Below are 25,421 nucleotides of genomic sequence, written 5' to 3' on the forward strand. Positions count from 1 at the left end.
GGAGGCATATGGGGCATCCATCAATCAAAAGGCTTACCCTGGGCTCCTGAAATGAGATGGTAGTCACCAGGAGGGAAGTTCCAAGGCCCCTTCAGTTGTCTGTTGCAAGCCCAATGAGGTTGGGACTGGAATGAGAGTCTGATCTGGCCCCCACTGGGAGCTGGGGCAATCATTCGCCCAATGTCCATGCAAATGGCATCTGGGACAAGGCTGGGTTGGTGGTCTAGGATTTGGGCAAAAATTGGCCCAATGTCCCTCCTTCCCACATCTGAAACAGGGACCTGAGGGGCCTTTGTTCAACGGATGTTGATTCCCTCACTTGGTCCGAGGGTTTGGGCCTCACATAGCCTGGGCCAACATTTGGCATTTTTGGTGTCTTGCCTTTTCATCACGGGAGTGGAACACTTTGAAGGCGGCTGCCAACACCTCGGTCTGAGGAGTGAGGGGGCCTCTATTGAGTTTTTTTAATTTTGCCCTAATGTCGGGGTAACTTTGGGAGAAAAAATAAGTCGTAAGGAGGTGTCTACCATCTGTGGATTCAGGGTCAATGTTGGTGTATTGTTGGAGAGCCCTGGTTAACCTGTCTAACAAGGTAGAGGGGTTTTCTGTTCTGCCCTGGATGATTTCCTGGAGTTTTTCAAAATTAATGGCTTTTTGTGATGCCCATTTTAGCCCTGCCAGGAGGCAGGTGGCAAACTGGTCCTGGAGGATAAGTCCAGCCTGGGTGTTATAATCCCAGTTGGGATCATGGTCAGGCACCGCAAGGGCACTTGTGGGGTGATTGGGGTTTGTCTGATGGACCTCATCTGCATATATGCGGGCTTGTTCCCAAACCCTTCTATGTTCCTTGGGCAGGAGGGTGTTAGAAAGAATGATATAGATATCATGGTAGGTTAGGCTGTAAGACTGGAGTAGATACTGAAATTGTTTGACATAGGCTGAAGGGTTAGTTGTATAGGAGCCCAGGTGGGCTTCAATTTGGGAGAGATCGAGCATGGAGAAGGAGACATGGACCCTGACAATTCCCTCTGATCTGGCTACCTCTCAAAGGGGTGCCAGGAGGGAAGGGGGTGGCTGGGCAGCAAGTGTGCATGATCTAGTAACAGGGGGGCTGAAGGTGAGGGGAGAAGTGGCAGAGGGTACAGTGGGGGTAGGAGGTGGTGGCAATGAAGGGGACAAAGAAACAAGAAGTGGAGGAGTCACCAAAGATGGCAGAGCAGGTTGCAGAAGAGGAGGATTGTGTAGAGCCTGTTGTCTGTACAGAGGGGGTTCATCGGCTGGGTCGACATCTGAAGAGAGGGCAGAGATTGAGGTTGAGGGCTTTAGAGCAAGAAGTACATGTTTAGGTTTGCAAATGGTGCAGAGAGCCAGATTTAGATGGAGGTATGAAAAGCTTGGGCATATGGAATCTCTCCCTATCGTCCCAATCACTCACAGTAGTTATATATGTCCTGCAGGAGATTGGGATCTAAAGACCCGAAAAGGGGCCAGTGATTTTGGTTGTCTGGAGGATAAGTGGGCCAGATTTGAGTGCAAAAGTGGATCAAATGTTTTGGTTTTATATCTGGGGTCAAACCCAAGGTGTCTAAATTATTGAGGAGGCATCTCAGTGAGGAGTCAGACGGCAAAAAGGAGGTGGCCCCCATGGTGGGAGCCGGTTGGAAAGATGTATGGAATTGCGGGGTGTCCCCACGCAGCTCGAATATCCTGAGAATGGTACAAGGCTCATGAGAAGCAGTCATCACTGTGTTCAAGTGGCTTGTAGGGCCCCTGGGGCCCAGAGGCTGTGGGTCACCTGGAGCTGGGCTTTGCAGATGGGCGGTCTCCGAGACTGACAACAAAAATAGACCCAAGCCGGATGGAGGGAAGACAACACCCCTCTACCATCTGGTCCCAAAGATGGCCAAAAAAGGGGACTGTTTAAACCCCAGAGACACTGAAGGGAGAGACCGCAAAGGGAGCCCAATGAGGGTATGTGGACTCACCAAAAGGATGTCCGGTGTTGGATGCGAGCAAGGGTGATCAGGAGGATGAGTCCTGGCCAGTCACATCTTCAGGGTGTTCATGGGGTGAGTTGGAATCGGGGCCCTACCAGGATTAGTGGGGAAACATGATCTGAGTCATGGCACCAAATGTAGGCCCAAAAGTGACCACGCAGAGAGGAGTGATCTGGCCAAGAGATTCTTTATTGCCAGGTGGGAGAGGGAGAGAGCCGAGAGAGAGAGAGAGAGAGAGAGAGAGAGAGAGAGAAAGCGAGAAGGGCAGGTGCTTAAATACCCCACAGTGAGACTTGGCATGATCTGATTGGTTAGGATCTTATGGTTCATGCTGATTGGAGATTGGGGCAGAAGGAGAATTCAAGCTAGACTTGAGGCAGGACCATGACCCTGGGAAACAGAAACTTAAGGGTGCAGTAAGAACCAAAACCCATTGGTGCCATTATTTCCAACATTTAAGAAGCCTTCAAATTTTTTTCCAGAGTGATTGTTCTAGTTTACATTCCCACCAGCAGTGTATAAGGGTTCCTTTTTCCCCACATCCTCACCAACACCTATTCTTGGTGGTGTTTCTAATGATGGCTATTCTAACAGGGTACACTGGCATTTTAGATAAGGCTGTTATATTCATGCATATCTTGGCCAAGTTGTGTGTGTGTGTGTGTGTGTATGTAGTATCTGTGTAAAGTAACAACTCTTCTTTAAAGGAAAAAGAAAGTAGTTTATTTTGAGATAAATGCTAAATATGTGTGACCATACACTGGAAATATGTTTCACTATGGAAATGGTCACAAGAACTTTTATAGTCACAGAACATAAATGTTATATTTCAGTACACTTGCTAATTACATTAGTGGAAACATCAAATAGGTGAGCTACAGAAAGGCAGAGAAATCTCTTCTTCTTTAGGTTTCAGATGCTATCTTATAGCATTCTTAGCAATAAGAATGGTGGAGGCTAGAGGTCTGTCAAGCTTAGCTATGTACTCCAGAAGTTTTATCTAGTAGTTATGAAGATTTTAGCTAGCTATAATGGTTGATAGTAAATGGCTATTAAAAGGAACAAATGATAGACTGAGATAACTTTTGCTCTTTATCTGAAATATTCCATCTCTCCACAAACATGATTTATAGTCACCTGAGATCAAACAGTCTGTAGGCTCTTAAATATACAGATGGTTTCTTCAGAAAACTTCAGTAGTTAATACTATCAAATAGTCAGATATAGGTGCAGTATGATTTTAGAAAAACAGAGAATGTTCTTTTACTCCCCAAGGCTACACATCCATTGATGCCAAATATTCATACAATTAAAACCTTTATTGAGATAAATACTTATAATGTCACTTATAAGAGATACCTAGGTTACTCATTGTCACAGAGGCAAAGTGGTATAGTAGTTTCCAGAAGATGAAGAGGAAGAGTTGTTCAATGGGTACAGAGTGTCAAGTTTCTCATGAGGGAAATTGAAGGCCTTCTAAAAAGATATGTCGATGTGGCATGCATGTTTACTTGCAACCCAATGATCTTGGGCCAGGCATTGGACATCCGGATATTGCCCACCAGGACTAGAAAAGCAAAATAAGTCAGAGGAATTTTTTTTTAAAAACTGACCAGCTACTGTACTACTTATTTTTGTGGCAGAAGATTTTATCAGAACTTAAAAATTAAAAGGAAAAGCAGAGATGAATAATTGGGTGTCTGGCTGGCTGGGGATCTGAAATGATTCTTTCAGGTGACACTTTTGCTTGTAGACAGACACTACATGCAGTTTTGCCTCAGTAGATAATGCTACATTTGCTGAGTTGGCAGGAAACTGTTGGGTACCTGCTGCTATAAAGCCCTAGACAGACAAAGGGCAAAATGAGTTTGAAAGGTGGCAGCAACATAAGGGAGCTCTGGCTGCAGGCACTAGAATCTGCCTGAACAGGGCTGTCTGTGGACCAGGCACAACATGGAATGTGAGGCCCAGCTGTGGCAACCAGTAGAGGGAGGCCCCCAGCAGCTCACAGATGTGAACAGTTATGCTTTCCTCCAGCCTGTGCTTTTCTGGGGCTCCTCATTACTAGGCACTAACAAACAAGAAATCAATATCTACATCAGCTTCATGCCGTTGGAGTTCTGGAAGGCAATTTGGTTCCAGGAAATCTAAATGGTTTTGTGGCTGTGAATGCCAGTTACACAGTCCTCATACAAAAAGACTAGGAGTGCAGGGGCAGGTACTGATTAAATAAAGTCCGGGGGAATGAGAGTGTCCACTAGCACAAATGTCAGTTTATGTTGAAATAGAAATATGGGCCCTTAACCTCCTTGGCAGTAAGAGCTCAAGGAAGCCATGTGAGGTGTGACTTGAAGTGAAAGTTGAGCTAGGATCAAGGACAAGAGTGACTAAACTAAAGGCTAAGCACTGGCTAATGAGCATTCCAGGGAGAGAGAGAGAGAGAGAACTTTGCTGCTTATTTACTTACATATATATAATCAAATATACATAATATATAATATATATGTATATATAATTACACATACAAACACATAGGTACAGAATAGACAATATACAAATAATAAATACCTCTATATACATATTTATGCATATATTTAAAACTTACATCTATATGTAATAGAAGTATATGTGTGCATATATATGTATATCTACAAAATTCATTGTATATATAAATAATATAAATATATATACATGAGTAGAATAGATTATGTATAAATAACATTTATAAATTCATCTATGCATACATTTTATGTACATAATGTATATACATGTATCTATACATAATAGTGTTTTATATATATGTATGTAATATTTATGCTAGGGAAAGAGAGAGAGAGAAGAGAAAGAAGAGTGTTATACTTATCAACTTTGGAAAAAATCAGAAATGACAGTCTTAATAATAGTTAATTGGAGGGGAAATAGGTGGACTGAAGGAAAATGTTTTCATTTTTTTATGTGAAATTTTTAAAGGTGGTGAGAATATGAGTAAATATGGGTAATAAATTTTGCTCAGTATTTTTCATCTAAGGACACATACAAATACATAGAAATGTACATTCCTATAGTTTCCTGCTTTGATATGAATGTTTGTGGACTTCTAAATTCATATATTGAAATCATCATCTTAGGTGATATTATTAGGAGATGTGACCTTTAGGGAGATTAAGTCTTGATGGGAATGCCCTCATGAGGGGGATCAGTTTTCTTGAAAAAGAACCCAGAGAGCTAACTATCCATGTCTATTAGGATAGAGCACTGGAGAAGACACTGTCTATGAATCAGAAAGCAGCCTTAACCAGACACCAAATCTGTTAGCACATTGATCTTGACTTGACTTGCTAGACTTCAGAACTGTAAAAAACTAGTTTTCCTATAGCCCATCTATGGTATTTTCTTATAGGAGATTGGACTTATTAAGACATTTGGTACATTAACTTCCTAAATGTTAGTGGTAGGAACTTATACTTGTAGCTCAAAGTTTGGTTTCTATTTGTAAATCAAACTTCTCACTCTCAAATCAACATAATAATAAGCATTTAATATTCATGGGAATGTTTGAATAGTGATTGGGCCAAAGGAAGTTTCTAGGAACCTGATTAAAAGAGATAAAGAGAAAAGTTGTCAAAGAGAAGATGCAAGAAGAGAGAACAGTGGAAAAAAGGTGTGTGGGGGATGCAGGGGGAGCAGTGAAATCAGCTTTGTTATCTCCTCTACTGGCTGAAAGTTAGTCATAGCTGCTAAAAGTTATTAATTGTGGTTAGAAGACAATGTAGACTATTTGATTGCACAAACCTATATCCATCATTTAAAATGTTTTGATGTGACAGCAAAAAATAAAATGAATTACTCAATGGATATATTGCTTTTTAACATTTTACTGAACACTTATCTGTGCTTATTTCTGCTTACAACACTGCATGGAAGCTGTCATAGTTTAGATCTAAAATGTCCCCGAAGAGCCATGTGCTGAAGGCTTGGTTGTTAGCTGATGGGCTTTTGGGAAGTGATTGGATCATGAGGGCTCTGACCTCATCAGTGGATTAATCTATTGATAGATTCATGACTTGATAGTATTATTGGGAGGTGGTGGAAACTTTAGGTGGTGGGTTCTGGGTGAGGAGTAGTTCACTGGGTATATGCACATGGCATGAGCCCTTTCCCCTCTCTTTATGTTTTCTTGGAATAACATTTTCTATCCTTTAATTTTCAATCTATGAGTGGTTTTGGTGGTAAATAGTTCGTCTTATTTGTAAACACAGTCAGTCAGTCTACACATTTAATTGGAGAATTAACACCATTTACATTCAGGGTAATTATTGAAAGTTATGTACTAATTCATGTCATTTTGTTACTTTTCATTTGTTTTTCTAATCTATTTTCTATTCTTTTTTTCTCATTAATCTTAGAGGTTTCATAGTGTACTGGATTAATAAATTTGATTCTTTCCTAATTCTCCTTTGTCTACTCTAATGGTGAAATTTATTCTTTCTCAAGTTCTCCTGATTGTGTTAGTATTGCTTCCTAAATTCAGGCTTTCTTTAAGTATCTTTTATAATGCTGGTTTAGTGAGAATGGATTCCTTTAGCATTTGTTTGTCTTGGAAAGTCTATTTCTCCTGCTATTCTGAAGGTTAATTCTGCTGCAAATATTAATCTAGGTTAGCAGCTATTTTCTTTCAGGGTTTGAAATACACTACTCTGCCATTCTGGTCATTAGACTTTCTAAGTGAAATCTGCTAGTATTCTGAAGTTTTCCTTTGTAAGTGACTTGACACTTCTCTCTTGAAGCTTTTAATATTCCTTCTGTGTCTGTACTTATGGAAGTTTAACTAAAATATGTCATGGAGATGTTCTTTTCTGGTCATGTCTATTTGGATTTCTAAATGCCTCCTGTACCTGGAAGTCCATATCTTTCCCAAGACTTAAGAAATTCTCTATCATTCTAGTGAATAAATAGGTTTTCTATGTCACTAGTCATTACCCCAGCTCCCCCATCTATTCTTGTTAATTAAAATTTTGGTCTTTCAGTGGTGCTCCAGAGATTTTACATGCTCTGATCATTCTTTTTTATTAATTTTCTTTATTATTGTCTCAGTGTTATAATTCATTAATTTTGTCTTCAAGCCTTGATATTCTTCTAATTTCTCAAATCTACTTGTGAGGCTTTCCACAATTTTTTTTATTTCACTTATTGAGGTTTTCATTTTCAATATTCCTGTCTTTTTTTTTTCAGAATCTCTATTTATTGAGTTACTGTTTTAATGCATTGCATCCCTTAAATTATTCAGTTGCTTATTTGTATCATTTTAAATTCATTGTTCACTTTCAAAATCATTTTTGAAGTCTTTGGCATTTCATCCACTTTGATATCTTTAAAGTCAATTTCTAAAGATTTATTAACTTTTGGAGGAGTTATGCTGCCTTTTTAAATTTCTTGTGTTTCTAAATTGAGATTTATGCACCATTGGGGATGGAATTTTTTCCCACTTTTATGTGAGGGCCTTCTCTTGATGATGTGCACAGGGAAATTGGTTTGTATGCTGTGTTGAGTTTAATTACAAATGGATTTCTTACTGTAGTTTCCCTGTGGCTTCTTACATATGGCTAGTGGCCTGGAATTCAGGTCACGTTGTGTTGGAATCTAAGTGAATTACTTTCTTAATAAATCAATAAAGAGTGGGGATCTTCCAGAGGTTGAAGAAAGCATGATGTATATATTGGTGTATGTAAGGTATACTTTGTGTGGTGGTCCTTCATGATGCCTGTCCAGGGGATAGGAAATGTTATGGGATCACAACCATCAACATTGAAGTGGGCATGGTGTGAGGGCAGCAGCACCTGAGCTTGTAATTCACCCCATGGCTATGGTATTCCAAAACTTAACTTCTGCACATTATCACATGCAATCACTATTACTCATGCAGCTTTTGGAGCTAGCTTCCCAAGTTAATATTCCTAAATGGAAAGTGAACTTTGTTTCCTTGCATGCACAGAACAGCTTCCATTGCATGTAGCTCTCAGCGGTTTTGTTTCAATAGCTTTATCCATAGCTAAAACAGCTCTCAAGGCCAACACCTACTGGATCAGTGTACACATCTGATGCAAGTTCCCCAACACAGGGAAATGTAGGGAGCTTTGACTCTCAAAGAAGTAAGCTCAGACACCACCATCCCAAGAGTCCTCTGGAATGTAGTACTGTGACTGTATGTTTGGAAGTGAAGAGAACTCTTTTACTGCAGGTATGCTATTCATATTCCAGTTCTCCTGTCTGATTAGACCCCTCTTCTGCACAGTACTGAGACCTGAGATAACTGTGTTTTCTGGGTCTCCCTTTTTCTTTCATCTATATACCCATCCTCTGCTGGACTGCAGTACGTTCAGCATTTGTGTTCTCTTTCTTACCCTCTGCTCTGGCTTTTTTCAAGTCACTGTTCACAATTACATGCCAGTGCATTTTTACATTCACCCACTTCAAGGAGTAGCTGCTCTCCAGTTGTTTCAATTCTATCCTCTAGAGAATTGGTGATCACTGAGTGTTTCTAATCTACCATATTGGAATTCCCCCACTATGTTACTGTTAATGAACATGTTAATTCATTTGGGGAACACAGAAAGTAAAGTCTTATTTTATTCACTTTTTAAAAATATTCCCTTGCCTAGAACCACTTGTAAGAGACTAAAATGCATCAACACTCAGATGTGAAGCCAAGGTAGAATCTAAAGGAAAGTTGATTCAGTGGCTAGGAGAGCCTTCAAGAGAAAGTGGAGGAAGTAGAAATTTCCCTCTCGCCCTTCCTTTGTCCAGATTCCCAGTGCTTCCCTGGCTTTTTCTACTGGCCAGGATTCCACATGGTGTACCAACTCCAGACTGTGGCTTCTCACTGGATGCACCTATTTTGGACTTTAAATTCCAGCACTCTTTGTAAATCTCATTCCAGGATTGAGTGTGATATTGCCACATAGGTCTATGCAGTAACCCCAGGATATCATTTACAACCTCTTTGGCAGCCCTACTACCAGTGCAGCAATCCAGTTCAGTCCAGAAATCTTAGCCAATAGACAAGTCTAGCATAGAACTTTAGGACCAAGAATCACATAGATTAGGGCTTTTTTTTTTTTTTTTTAGCAAATACACATCAATGATGGACTGTTTATACATGAAATAGGATTATATAAATTCTTACTCTTCTTTCTAACATATATTTAAACATAGAAGTTAGAACATGTATAATACATTAATAGCTAAATATATGATCTGGCTAAGATGAAACACATAATAAAAATAAATAAGAGATGATCAAACACCCAAAACAATAATAGAATCCCATTTTAATAGCAGTTTCACCAAAGATCAAAATGTGTGTAAACCTGTCACTTCTCACCATGTTGTCAGGTGAGAAACCTTTCTCTGATGGAATTCTGCCAGCATTAATCCTATTTAGACCTTAATATGTAATTAAGGTTCTTTTATTTTCTTCCCAACCCATTATTCTTTGACATTCTGCAACAACTTTCCTCAGATATGTCTTGCTTCCTCTCCATACCATACAACCTGATATAGGACTCACTCTTGCTTACATATTTAATATAAAACTATGGGGTTTGGTATTGCCAATATGTTTGGTTCAACTAATTACAACACACATTTACAAACCAATAACTTTTTTTGCAGCCTGGACAACATATATCATTATAACTAAATATTCATTCAGTTTTTCTGTGAAGTGATGGCTACCTGCTCTGTGAACTAACTTATTTTATAGATATCTGCCTTGTTTCAAAATAAAACAGCATTCATAATGTTTTAGAAAAAACAGCAATGAGAAATTAATTTTTTTCACAATAAAAATTAGAAGTTAAAAAGTTATAGCTTGCATGTAACCTAGTGGCTCTGTGCTCTAACCCTTAACAACGAATCTACTATGGCCTGAGGCATACAGAGTCATACCTTTGGTGCTATGTATCTTAAATTTTTATATTCACACACTTAACCACAACTCTTTCCACAAAATGCTTCCTCTTTTTCTAATTGTATTTTGCACAGTGTATGTAAAATTCTCATACCATAACATCACTACATTTTAACACTGGTTTGGGTGAATGACTTAATTAATAAAATTTTCCACACCATAATGCTGAAGACATGTGTTTCCTACAGTAAACACCTAGTGCCTGCTTTGTGAGATCCAACTACAAAATGCTGTATGAGAAATGATATTACTAGATTAATGTCTACCACTCCTCTGTTAAATCTAAAAGAGGTCAATATATATGTATTAAAAGATAAAACTTTCATAATACATAAGGTAAAGTTGAAAAGATTATGACTATTATCTTAAAAATAATCGAAGTTATGGTTGATAGAATTATATAAAAGAGATGCCTTCATCATATTTCCTAGGTGATTAAAGAACAAAATGATTAAGAATGCAACTCTTGATCATTGTCTAGCATGTGAGAAATACTTCATAAACACTTGTTGCATGTAAAATTTGCCAGTGCCAGTGTACTGGGATAAGTTTTATATAAAATGAAAACTATGCATACTAGAAATTGAATGAATAACTAGAAACAGCAATTTGTCTAAATAGTAAATACTTTTAAAATCCATTTTACCTGCATCATATTTACCTATAAGTGGTCTAAAACAAGTGCAAGGTTTACAGATTTTTATGTTGTTGTTTGATCTTTCTTTAAACACTTTTTGACTCAACTTTGATGGAATTCCCCCCCAAACTTTATTCAACACCATACGTTCCCATCATTGTATTATATATTATAGCAAGTTTCATTGTTCTTACCAGATCCCCTATTAATTGCTCACTGTAACACTTTTCTCTGAGGAATTCCTCTTGTCCAAACAGGAAATACCTGTCCTGATTATTACATGTATTCATCTCTAGGCAACCATAGTCAATGACTAATTGAATGATGTGCAATAAAATGGCCTCTATCATCCATAGTAAACCAACCCTCAGTACAATTCACACTCTAGAACTCAATGTTTAGTTAGACTGGAGTGAGACGCCCATCCAGCGGAGATACCATCTTTATTTAGTTCATTTTTCTTTTCCTACCCAGTGTCATCCCCTCTTCTTCTAAGAGTACATCCTTTATACATCACTTTCACAAGAATTTCTCAAGTTTTAGGCCATGTGATCTTGGCACCTCAGTCTAGGAAGATTGATAGAAAAAAGTTACTCTTAAAAGAATACAAAATATGGAATACTGGAGGTTGACCTTTTACTAGTTTAGTGTCCTGATGGCCCTGGTGGAGTGGTAGATAGAATATTTTTTTTTCAGTACTAGGGTTTGAACTCAGGGCCTCACTCTTGCTAGACAAGCATTCTGCCACTTGAGCTATTCCACCAACCTGGTAGATGGAATACTGATGGTCCCTGGAAATCTGACACCTAAGAAATTCATCTGTAAAGGGCTGGAAGAAGGTACAGATGAAAGCAGAGTCATGAATGGGTGTTAAGTTTCTTATTTGGTAGCTAATGGAAAACAGTATAAGGACTGTAGAAATGGGTAACAATTTGTAAGAGACAGAATCATGCCAGGATCAGATTTAAAAATCAGCAACTCAAAAGCATTTCAAGAAACACTCATGTCCTGGTAGCAGCAGTACAAAGTTAAGATCAGGTAAAGGACTTAATTATCAGTGGCAGAACTTCAGAGAAGGGAGAAATTTTCATGTAAGAAGATCTTCTATGCTAAAATTGGGGCCCAGATAGGGAAAAATGAAATCTGAGTCTAATGATAATGGATATACAGGTAGATGCACTTGAGACCTTTACATTTCTTGATACCTTAAATGCTCTAGAATTCCTTATTGAAAAATACAATCTTATTATCTTTGCTTAAGAACTATGAAGAGATCTCAAATAAGGCAAGCATTGCAAAGCAAGACTTTCATATAGAGCTCTAATTTTTCTCTTTGCATTCAGACCCATAAGAGGTGAAAAATGTTTACATCAACTAATAGGGGAAATGTTGAGTCTGTTAAGGGAGAAGAAGGATTATATGCCTTAAGAGCTTTAGGATGTGTCTCACACATGTGGGAAGGTACCAGAAAATGTTCCCAAGAATGCATCCTGAAAGATCTAGAGGATATAAAAGTAGATAAAGAAGATAATGAGGTGCACTTCCAGGTAGAGTCCTTCCATAGACCTTGAGAAAGTTTTAGAAGTGTTTCATAATGTGCCATGGAAAACTGTTATAGAAAAAATCAAATTCAAATAAATGGGTAAGCTAGAATGTCTTTACTATAATTTGCAACATAAGACTGAAAGACCTAGTCATTATCTCTGTCCATCCAGAGAGCTAGGGTACCCTGTTTACTGAAGTGTTTAAGAAATGCCCTGATGGGCCTATCAGCCTTTTTGATAAGTTCAACTCTGTTCTATATTAGGGTGGAACTGATAAGTAAGATATTGGTATAGAACTAAACTTCATAAGAACAAAAAGGTCATAGGATCCTAGAACAATAGAAACCAGTTGGTAGCATTGGACCAATTAGAGACAAAGTGGGTATAATGCATAAAAACAGCAACATGATTCACAGGGATGGTTAGTAGAATATGATGACTTCGTTCTTTGCAATATTCACAAAATAAGATCAGAACCAGTTTGTAATCAGATAGTATAATCAACAATGTGCTTTACCCCAAGGTTACAAAAATAGTTCTGCTCTGTTTTATGATCTGAAGGGTCTTGACTATCTAGACATTCTGGAGCACATCACAGTTGTCCATTGTATTGATGTCACTGTATTAATTAAATTGGATAAGTGTGAATTGGGAAATATGAGATTTCTTGAAAAGACATGTGTACTCCAGATGGAGAATTATAAACCCTATGAAGGGTCTGGTACATCAAAGACATTTTTTTAGGGTTAGTAATATTGGATATGCTAGGGAATCCCTTCCAAGTCATTGGCATCTTTGAACTTGCATGTTCTACTGTGGAAAAACAAATGCAATATTTGGCAGGCCTCTTTGACTTCTGAAAGAGGCACATTTCACACTTGGGAATCCTGTTCTGATCTTGCTACTGAGTAACATGGAAAATTGCCAGTTTTGAACAGAATGGAGAGTAAGAAAGGATTGTGCAGTAAACTTGGGCTTTGTATACGTAGATCCATCACTTGTGCCACCCAGAGGAATCCTGTCTTAGTCCATTCAGGCTGCCATAACAGAACAGTACAGACTGGATGGCTTATAAACAGAAGAAATATTCTCACAGTTCTAGACATTGGGAAGTCCAAGATCAAGATCACTAGTTATCTGATGAGGACCTGCTTCCTGATTCATAAAGTCCCTTCTCATGGTCCTTCCATGGTAGAAAGGACCCAGTGACAAGATGCTGCCACAGAAAGATGAAGCAAGTATGTCACTAAACTTTAAGCTGTTTTTCCCTCAGGTGTACTTTGGTGTCCTACTTTTAGTAGGCCAACAAACACAAAACAGAATATTTAACACCAATCCTATGAGAAAGGAGGACTCCAACTGCATAATGAAATGAGAGAAATATGTCTAGTTTTCAGGTGACCCATTAGAACATATTTTAATATTCTTGTGCCCTGTAACTATAAGTGCATGGGTACCCATCACATCAAAAGAAAAGTATGGTAGCAGGGATCACACTTTCCCAAGATGAGGGTCTGAATCATTTCGCCAGGTAACCCACCTGACCTAGCAAAAGTGTTTATTGAAGCTGTTGGGAGTCTATATGAATAGGAGAGAGTGTAAATACTGTTATAATCTCAGTATCAGTTGTGCCTGTAGTACTTTCCATTCTTACAGGTTTTTCCCAGAGATTATGATTAATTAAGAATCTGAATTAGCTATTTCTGGACCAAGTGAACTCAATGTAAGAAGCAAGTGAATCTGAGTGGCTTAAAGTGTGGACTTTAGTATTTACTGTTTGTGCTTCACTAATATTCCATTCACTTAACTACTGGAATATTAGTGATATGGTCTTTCTGCTGAGTATGAGCCACCTCTTACCTAGGAACCTCATACAAGATGTAACCCCTTTATCATCATCCTTGCCAGGCTTCCATGAGAGGGAAATTATCAACTAACAGAAGCTTGCAAAAAGAAAAAAATACAAACAGCTCTGGTAGACCAAATCTATGGTGCCATTCATCTTCCAGTGTTGCCTGTGGGCCACATGAAGCCAATCTCCAGTAGAAAGAACAACCCTGCTTATCTTTCTTCCCATTTCCTATCTTCTGTCTTATAACCCTCTTCTTAGAGCCTACCATCAATGAATCTCTTTCACCAGAATACCCTTCAGGGTATTGCTTCTTGTGAATCCAACCTAAGAGATAGATTTATTAAAGAAAACCCAAAGTGAGTCATTAAACACTGACTATACTTTTCTCTCTAGGTGATCTTATGATCTCTCTGCACCAAAAATGTAAATAGGAATTCACTGGGTTGTTAAATGTCAGAGAAGTAGCAATTAAATACTGTTTCTTATGTCATGTACTTTGAGAATAATATATCTAGATATACTTTTTTGTCCTTGAGAAATATGATGTCTAGTTAGGCAGCTTAAACTTAGGTCCAGAAGTTACCAAGATTAATGAACATAATTTAAACAAACCTTTACACTATTACTATGTATACATTATTCAAAGGGTCTAGAAATTAGTTTTTCTAGATTACAGAGAGTTTATGGATAAAATATTAACATTAAAATCATAACTGGTTTGGATGGGAGTCTATAAATTTTATTACCATATGCATGCTTTCTTAGACAGAGGGTATTAGATATTAGTTTGACTATTTTGATAACTCAAAATTATTGTTATTAACAGCTATACCACTGGAACGTACTATAATAGTGATGTCTCTGACTCTGCTTGGATGTGTTTGGATCTGCACCAATGAATAATGATGACTTTTTTTTGTGTACTTGTGTCTGATGGTTTTGTTTTGTGTACTTGTGTCTGATTTTTATTGTGTTGCTATCTCTTCCCATTACTTTACATTTTTATTTTGAGTGTTCTCACTCATTGTGGTTCCTTTCTCCCTTGCATTTTTTTATTGTTAGTATTTTATTGGCATGGGAATTAAATAATATCAACAATCATTGAATGTTTACTGTGTATCAGCCATTCTCTAAGGGGCTCACAGACATTAATTCATTAAATCTTCTCAATATCCAAACTCATTAGAATATTTTTAAAAAATTATAGTAAATTTGTCCTGCAAAATCTCTTACATGGCTCTCTTTTGGACTGTGCACATAAACTTTCATTCATAAGCTTACTGTCGTCATTTTATTTACTCAGTTTAATTTTTGTGTCTTTCTTAGTTTGAAGATATATCTTGTCTAACTAAGAAAGGTAAGATATTCAGAGATAGTTGAGTTCTGTGCTTATAAACATGGGAAATTTTGTAATAAAGATTAAGAATGCAAGGAAGTTGGCATATAAATCAAATCAGAGTGAGGTATTGGAGCTTTCCTGTGCAAAGAGAGAATGAAGGCATTCTGAGTAAGGAAATCATTTTTATGATGCTACATATTGAACTACAAGTTTACAAAGCCAACCGATTAAGGGTCATAGTCAAAGATTTTCAGAACATTTTCATTAATTCCATTAGTTCTGAAAAGACATCCTTTCATATGAGCTATAATGATTCTAAAGTGGATTCCTTCTAGTTCTTCTTAATTCCTATGAGTTTACCAGAGATTTCTTAAATTAAATGGAAAAACCATATTCCTATGAATAGGATACAAAAAATTAGATATATTTGAATATGTCCCTTAATGTACATCTAAACATTGATTTAGATTCCAGTATGAAACTGCTCTAGTAAACTACCCCTCTCATTCTCACACACCTTGGGAAACATGGAAGTGGCCAATCCAATGACATTGCTTTTTATTCCTCATTAGTGTTTTTGGGAAAACAAAATAACACCACCTATATTATCCAATAAGACATATCCAAGTTTCCTCTCTGGTGTGTTCTTAGCTCTTCCTTCAGGGGATGCTGGATTAGCGTCTTCTTGGCCTCCCATTAATTTAAGACATTCTTTTCAAACATGTGTATAACATTCCCTGAAGTATTATTGGTTTATAAATTATACTTGTTGTTTCAGGGCAATAAATGGAATGATAAATGCATGCTTTGTTCAATCACCTTTTTATTCATGAAAGGCAAAACAAATATTCTAAAAAACATTTATCTATATCAGGAATAAGCTATAAACCTTTCAAAATTGCTCCGAGTAATCCAGAAGAAACCACTAATTACTGTCATAACAAAAAGGATTCAACGGGCTGCAAATGCTCATGAAATCATAGCATTTTAGAGTTGGAAAATCTAGTCTAACATACTGCTTTTGCAAATGGAAACTAAAGATTTTGACAGCAGACGTGATTTACAGAAGTCATCCTACGAGTCATTGATGGCATCAATCCCAGGCTCCACGTCTCCTGATTCTGCATTCATTGCAGCTTGGTGAGTTCATAGGTGTTTACCTCTTTCCTGTAGCAGCTACAAGAATAGTGTAAGCCACTGGATTCTCTTCCACATCATCACTGGAGTTTATTCTGTATGCAGATGTCCACTTCTTAGGATGGATCTAAGTACACGAAGAGTTAAAGGACAGGAGTTAAAGAGGCAGCTCTCCTTAGAACAAAGGCATCATATAAGGTTCCAATTTTGTCAACATGTCCTTTAAGTTATTCCCCTTAATGAAACATGAAGCTTAGTTTAGTCATGTGACTGAGCGTGCTGTGCTGTGGCTCCTTTCAAAATTGAGGGTAGAGAGAGGAGAAATGACTCTTTAGGCATGTTAGGAGAGTAACAACCAATCTTGTCCAAAGCTAAAACCCCTAATGCTGATTTCATAATTCTTCCAATCTATACAGCTACACAAACACTAAAGCATCAGTTTTTCATTTTGTTTTTAAAGAAAATTCAGGAGGAGTAAATTGTTGACATTTCCAGTACACAGGTGTTCCTCTGTTCAAACAATATGATTTGTAAGTGATATCAATCAATATCCAAAGAAAGGGATAGCTGGTAGTATAGGGATCTCAGTATTTGGCTTTATCACAAATAACTGGTACAGCATGCTACCATTAACCCATTTTCTATCTCCCCCAAAATATTAATCTTATTTTCCTAATCATTTTTAAATAATATTAAATTTACAGAAACCATAAGTAGACATTGCAAGAATATAACTTTTCGTTTATATTCTCCAAATGGAAATATCTTAGCATTTTCTGTAGATAGATAGGTAGGTAGATAGATAGATAGATAGATAGAGAAAAAGAGAGAGAGAGAGATAATTGTCAATTTTTGAACCAAGTGAGAGCGTGTTGCAGATGTGATGTTCCATAACTCCTAAACACATTGTTCAGTGTGTATCTCCTCTAAAATAAAGACTCTTTTCTACAAATGACAGTGTAAACAATGTATAATTTACTTTTTCAACAATATGACTAAAATCCCTGAAAGAACAACAGAAAGGAGAAAGGATTTATTTTGTCTCATGGTATCAAATGTGTCAGTCCATCATGGTGAAGAAGACATGGTGGAGCAGATCAGTTCATACCATGGCAACCAGGAAGTACAGCAAAAGAGCTTATAGCAAGAAGTAAGAACACATCCCCGATGACTTACTTCCTCCAATTAGGCCCAATCTCCTACCTTTCATTACCTCCCAATAATAATATATTATGAATCTATCAAAGATTTAGTCTGTTCATTAGATCAGAGCTCTTTGATCTAATTGCTTCTAGAAATGTCATCACAGACACACCCAGAGATGTACTTTACTAATCTCCTAGATATTTCTCAATCCAATCAAGTCAATAGTCATGATTAATGATCACAAACATCTTAATTAGGAGACTAACATTTATAAAATGCTACCATCTAATACACGGACCCATTCAAATGTTTGGTGTTCTTCTTTATATACTGTTTTTTTTCCTTCTAACTTAGGACCTAATTCACAATCCCACATTGCATTTAATTGTTAGGTCTCTTTTGTTCCCTTTAATATGGAAGTTTTCTTCAGTTTGCTTTGTCTTTTTGTGATTTTTTAATTTCTGAATCAAGCTGAGGTATTTTGCAGAATGTCCCTCAAATTGGACTTATTTGAAATTTCCTCATTATTAGATTAGGCCCGATATTTACTGAACAATAGTACAGAAAAAACGCTGTGTCCTACTGAGTGCATTACATCTGCAGACATGCATTATCAATTTTTCCCATTACTGGTGAGGTTAATTTTGATCACTTGAGATAGTGTCTGTCAGGTTTCTGCATTGTCATATGACTATATTTTCTTTTTGCAATCAATGGGTATTTTGTGAGGAAATACTTTAAGAATATGTTAAAATCCTGCTCCTCAAAAATCTTTTGCCTCCTAATTTGAGAAGCCCCTGATGATTCTTTGAACCATTTCCTTCTGTAACAGTTGCCAAAGTAACTTTCTAACTTCTATTCATACACACACACACACACACACACACACACACACACACACACAATTTGGTTGTTAGTAAACTATAAGGTGGAGCTCTTTCTTAGCAATCTACTTATCCATTCATTCATTAGTCTACATCAGTTTGGGCCCATGAGTTTCTATTATTTTAAATGGATGATACCTCATTAAAGTCATCATTTATTTTGATTCTCCAATTCATCTGGTCCGACCAAACACAATCTGGCTGATTTGTTTCTTTAGTTCTAATAGGTGTCTGCCCATATTCCTTGGCTTGTGACTATATCACCCCAGTCTTTGACTCTGTGGTCAGATGGTTTTTTCTCCAGTGTGTTAATCTCTCTATGCCTTCATTTATAAGTGCCCTTAGGACTACATTTGGAGCTGGACTGGAAAATACAGGATAATCTTCCTGTCTCAAAAACCTTAACTTAATCACATCTTCAATAGCTTTGTGATTAAAAACAATATACACAGGTTTCAGGCACATAGACATAGGTATTTTTTTGGGGGTGGGTCACTATTTAGTCTACCACAGTTATAATTTGGGAAGCCTAGAAGGGTAACAAAAGTAACTACTTAGCCCATCTCTGTCATATGCTTCTCACACTAAGTTTTTGCAGCACTGTCCAAGCAGTATGGTCACGTTTATGTGTTCCCATTTCAGCATTCTGCCCTCTATCTGAGATTTCATTAGAAAAGAAAAATAAATTCCCCTTCAGTAGACACCGCCTTCCCTGATCTCTCTAGTCCCCCTCTCATAAATGTATATGCATATCTATAAGGTAGATAGATTCTGAATCATAAAATTTGTGATCCGATTAAGATTACATTCTTCGCCAGGCGTGGTGGCACATACTTGTAATCCAACCACTTGGGAGGTAAAGGCAGGAAAATCACAAGTTCAAGGCCAATCTGTGCTACATACTCAGACCCTGTCTCAAAAAGACCAATAAAATGAAACAAAAAAATAGTGCCTTGGGTTGGAGGTGTGCTCAAGCTGTAGCTCACCTATCTTGCAAAGCCCAAAGACCTGAGCTCAAACCTCAGAAACACCAAAGAAAAGTCTTTGATCTAAAACTTGTTCAATCATCCCTTTATAAAACACAAAGAACTATGTTTATTGTTTTTTTCATGTGTCCAGTAATTTAAAAGCATTTACACATGCTTTCTCACTGATTACCAAATAATTGTTCATCTTGTCCTCATTTTAAAGATTTGAGTCAGGATAAAACATTTCACACTCTCTTTCACCTAACCTCAATATGATCTGTTAAGGAAGTCGCATTTTGTTTTCAATTTTATAAAAGTAGTTTTGAAGCTCAGAAGTTATTTCATTTGTGAAATTCACATCAGTATTACATGATGGAACTAGGAATTGAAAGTATATCCTACTTCAAAAAATATGTTCCTAAAAACAAAGGTTAAAAATAACTTTTAATGCAAAATGAACTAAATGGTATGAAGTCCATCAGTTATTTTACTATGATGCCTAAATTCCCAGTACTTTTGGGTTAAGACACAAATCCCCACGAGGCACTGTACAGTGATGCTCTTAAGAAAGAGAGAAATGGGAAGTACCCCCCAGATTTAAAATTAGGGGAGGGTGAGCCAGACTCACCCTCTACACTACCTATAGTAGCAGCTCAGCATGAGCATTTGGGGTACGCCAGTATCCCCAACATAAGGAAATAACAGAGCACCAAAGGACATGAGTTTTAGCTAAAGACTATACTGATTGAGACCCCAAAAGTCCTTTTGATGCTGATGTTGAAGAACATCATTTAACTTTTCCATGTATCTTTAAAGGAGAAAACACATTAATAAATTGAACATTTCATGAATAAAACTGTCTGTGGGATTACCAACATTATTTGTGTGAATACACTCAGTGAATTTACGATGATTAATGGTAATACGATGAACACCACAGTGCATAATAATGATTTGCAACTTATTATAAAACATTGCCAATATTTCGTACACCCAAGCAAGCAGCACAACATGTAAGAAATTCAATGAAACCTTTTTAAACAAGCCATGGGGAAAAGAAAGAGTAGATCAAGCTACATACACTGTCTCTGGGGACAGAGGCCCCTCTTCAATCATAAACAGATTGCTCTGGCACCCATGAAAGACAACAGGGGCATTTGGAGGACTGTGTGAAGAGATACGACAGCCACAAAGGAAGTGGCAATAGAAGACTGCCTCCAAGGAATGCATACTTTCTGAACCTGGGAGAACACAAAGACAAAATTTTCTTCAAAATTAATAACTTTTGAATTCTGGATAGCTGAAAACAATACAGAAAAGCAGCATTTAAAAGAAAAACTTCACATCTTCAGCAAAATTTAAAGATATGGAATGCTCTAACTTAAAAATAAGTATACTTTTCTAAAATGCACAAAATCTCAGCAAACAATCTCTTATAGTGTAAGAAAAATCTTGGGGAAAGAAGAGGATGAGTGCTAGTCAAGGGAATAATACTGACATAAGAGCATTGGACTAAAGAGTAAGTCCAGCCCAAGTGTAAAAATATAAATTTTTTTTAAAGAAATGTGTCTTGGGAGATCAGAGAAGATTCTAACAGCATGTATATAGGAAGGGACTTTAAGATGTGCATGACCTAAAGTGACAGACTTCAAATGCTTAATTTCTTGGGGATTAATAGAAGCAAAAAGAGACAGGAGCTCCTTGGAAATTTAGTGGTAAAGGATGAGAAATGCAAAAGAGGAGGAATTTAGTATATTACAAGACCAAAAGAACCAAAGATATCAGGGACAAAAGAAATTTTTCCCCATTGTACACATGTACATGAAAACCATTAAAGGATGTGAACCTTAAAATAGTGAAAAACCTGTGGCACCAATAAACAAGGAATTCCCAAAGCTACTTTAATAACCAACTAAAACTAATGGAGACATTCAGGCTTATTATTTAAAAACCAGAAAATCAGATTCAGTACAAACAGAAAATTCTTTCTGAACCATATATCATAAAAAACTGTAAGACAACACTCAAAATTAAATTAAAATTACTCAAATATTTGTAGATAGATAAACCACTTCAAATAAAAAATTCAAATTGAATATTGGAAATTGGTGTGTGTGTGTGTGTGTGTGTGTGTGTGTGTGTGTATGTATGTATGTGGGGAGAGGGAAAGAGAGAGAGACAGAGAGAAAAAAATCACTTGAACTAAGAAATGTAAGGAAAACTTTTCCCCGCAATAGAATAAAATGTGTATTTAACAAGAACCATTGAAGAAAGCCATGGAAACCCCCAAAATAATAAAATGAAATGAAAAAAAATATGAAATACAAAGAAAATGTAGTAAAACTAAAAAAGGTAAAGAAAGAAGGACATTAAACAATGTAATGGTATTATTTAATTATATAATCTAAGAATATTTTCCCAAAAATTAAGGAACACCTGAATCTACATACAGAAAGGACCTACTAATTTGGGGAAAACTAGCATGAAGTGATGAACTCTGGTGCATCTATACTACAAAGCACTATAACACTATAAAAAAAGAGTGATAATCTTTATGAACCAATAAGGAATGATATCCAGGCTACAATTTTGAGTGACAAAAACAGATTAGAAAGGAGTATCTAGCTGCTCTTGGACATCTATCCAAACGAATTTAAGAATACAATAGAGACACCTGTACACTGATGTACTTCGCTGCGCTATTCACAATACCCAAGCCCTGGAAACAACCCAGATGCCCTACAACTGATGAATGGATCATGAAATTGTGGTACATATATACAATGGAGTATTACTCAACCACAAGGAATAATGACATGGGGGTTTGAAGGTAAATGAATGCAATTAGAGGACATAATGTTAAGTAAAGTTGGCCAGAAACAAAAACATAAAAGCTGCATGTTTTCTCTTATGTGTGGAAGATATATCCAAAGATAAACATATATAAAAAAACAAGCATGACCATACATAAACTCATCTGTAGAACATGTTTGTAACAGTGAAACTACTCAAAGGAACACGGAGAAAGAGGGAAAGGAAAAAAGAATGATTGAACATCAGTAATATCACATAACATACGATGTGAAGGTAGAGGTTATAAGGATGTGTATTGAAAATTGTTGAAAAATAGGAGGTGGGAGGTAAAGGGGTAAGAGAGAGTATTCAAAGGGACTGAACACAACAAAGTAAAGCACACTTACAGTGGGCATACATTGAGACACCCCTTTGAACGTCAAATATTAACAACGAAAAACAGAACTGTAAAATAGGCACAGTGTGTGGGGGTGGGTGGGTACTTATGTGTGGGGGAGGGTGAAGGAAAGAGATTAAGGTGACAGTATATGGTTGATGGACTTAATATACCTATATGAAACAGAACTAAAATACCTCTCGCAATTGCTTTAAGTGGGGTGGGAAGGGGGCTGAGGGGGAGAGATGACGAGGGCAATATAAATAATGCACAATACAAGTCTAACCAGAATTGTTATGAATCCCCCCATGTAATGAATAAATCCTAATAAAAATTATAGTAAAAAAGGAATATCTAGGACCTCCTATAGCTTTTCTAAGAAAGAAGTGAATACAAGAAAATACACAAGTACCTGATTCTTTGTGCAAAAATAAAGCAAAGAAAAAAAATAAGTGAAAGAGTTGTATTACTTCTAGGGAAAATGTTGAATAGGGTTGACAGAAAGAAGAAATAGGAATTAGACCTGTTGAAACTACTCCAGGAATGAGGGAGGGAAGATGAAGGAGAATGACGGAGGGGATATAGTGTAAGAACTTTCATAAATGCCACAATGTACCTCTAGCAAACAATAAAAAAGAACTATTATAACTTAACAATAAAAAGACCAATCAATTTTTAAAAAGATAATTCTTTACATTAATTTTGTAACATGTTATGGAATTGAAGTTATTTTAAAATAAAAAGTTAAAAAATAAAAATAAATAAGTGATTCCTGGAGATAAGGTTTCTATTTATTTGTAACATTCACTCTTTCTACTTTGAAACCAGTTTCTAACAAAAGTTGGCAACTATTTCCACAAGCTCAAGTGTGCAAGTCAGTTGGCTAGTTGACATATACATCTTACCATAAAGTAAGATGGTATAGTTTGGTTGTTAAATGTCCCCTGAAGGCCTATGTGGTAAAGTCTTGGTCCTTAGTGTGGCACTACTAGAAGTTAGTAGAACTCTTAAGAGGTGGAACCAATGGAAGGTTTTAGGTCAATGGAGGTGGTTCCTAAATAAGTTTGTGGGATCCTGGTCATTTCTCTTTTTAATTTGTCCCTAGCCATGAGGTAAGCTGGCTTTATCTACCACATCTTCCTGCCCTACCAGGCCCCAAACCAGCAGGGCCAAACTACTATTGACTAAAATTTCCAAAACTGTGAGCCAAAATAAAGCCTTCCTCTTTCAAAGTGGACTTCTATAGAGTTTAAATTTGAGGCCATTCTGGAAGTTAGACATGGACTAGTTGCAGTGAGTAGGTGTGGATCAGGAGGAAGGTGATGGGAGAGCACTGTCAAGGTCAGCATGAGTAAGGGAAGAGATGGGAGAAAGAGAGTACCTGTGGCTATCCTGTGGAAAGTAAAACCAGAGTAATGCAGTGGAGCATGTCATGTGACCTCAGGAGACAGACAAACCACTCAACCAGTGTCATGAACTTAGTGGCAACTGTGATAGAGGCGCCTCTGTCTCCCATAGGAAGAGATGAAAAATGTTTCTCATCAAATAGGAGGGAAGAGGTTATTAGATCTAACTGCATGAAGGAAATTGACCTTGGCCAAGATTTTCTACTTGCTGTACAGCTGGATCTGAAGCATGTTTGTGGTCAGTTGTCAGGGACATCAGCCTATAAGAATCTCATACACACAATCATGGTGATAGTTCAGTAACGTTGTGCGATTACCTTGTACCTTTACTTCAATGTTTTATTACACTTAACCCTCTTATATTCAGGAAATTTTTATCTGTCTAGTTTAGTATTTACTAAAATAAATCATGTTTTCAAATGGGAATCAAAAAATTATTAACTACTCTGTGGTATTTTCAGGCAAAGTTTGCCTATTTCTGAAAACAAAGAGTTTAGGGCTTATTGCTATTTACAGGGAGAAAATTATTTATCATATTTAAGTTTGAAAACTTTTAATATGCTTCCTAATAAGTTACCAGAAGAGAGAATATAAACAGTTACAAGAAGACAATACATGTATATTTTTAAAATGGAAATTTGAAAATATCCCGGTGTTTCCAGTTTATAAACTGAAACCTAACTGTGGTGGCTTCTCATACTTTCTCTCAATATTCTTTAACTGTAATTTAAAAAAATAACTCAACTTAATCTTTTCTTTGAACCTCCTAGTCCACTTGATCACAAATGTGACTGTATTTATTTTTTGGCCTGTGTAATTTTCTTGGCTTGAATTGAGTCAATTCATAATCGTGGAACCTTCAAGGGAAAGTGTCTGGGCCAAAGTTCTCAGCATTTATCCATGTTGATACCCACTGAGATGAACTATCTGCTCCTCTGATCTAGGGTACCATCTCCATTTTAACCAGCATTGCTTAATAACTCTGCACTATGAGCTTCTTCCATCAAGACTACCAGTAACCCTTTATCCATCTGGTCTTGTATTATGTTCTCAGAGGCGTGGGGGGTATCCTAGTTTGTATACAGAGGAAATTTAGGAACCATTTTAGGCATTCTCTATTCCAAACTGTTCCACAGTTCAATGTTAAAGTGACACAGGGAATCTATATAGTTCCAGCCGCTCAAGATTCTGGTGAGAGAACAAAACTCATGTGCCCCATGCTATAAGAACCTGAAAAGCACTTCATGTGCACTTACCTGTGAAATCTGAACAAGATCATGTAATTCTCAAGAACATCTGCTTTGTTTACTTTTCTTGTTTTCCATTTAGTTCACTTTATCAATGTTAAGGCA

The 25,421-nt window shown here is 36.9% G+C and overlaps 1 pseudogene; it reads right to left on the minus strand.

Annotated features, from left to right (window-relative positions):
- Positions 1-1,044: 1,044 nt before the first annotated feature.
- LOC109676378 (small ribosomal subunit protein uS3-like) overlaps positions 1,045-25,421 on the minus strand; it is a 141,641-nt pseudogene continuing 117,264 nt past the window's right edge.

Source organism: Castor canadensis, chromosome 4 (genome assembly GCF_047511655.1).
Source record: "Castor canadensis chromosome 4, mCasCan1.hap1v2, whole genome shotgun sequence".
NCBI lineage: Eukaryota > Metazoa > Chordata > Mammalia > Rodentia > Castoridae > Castor > Castor canadensis.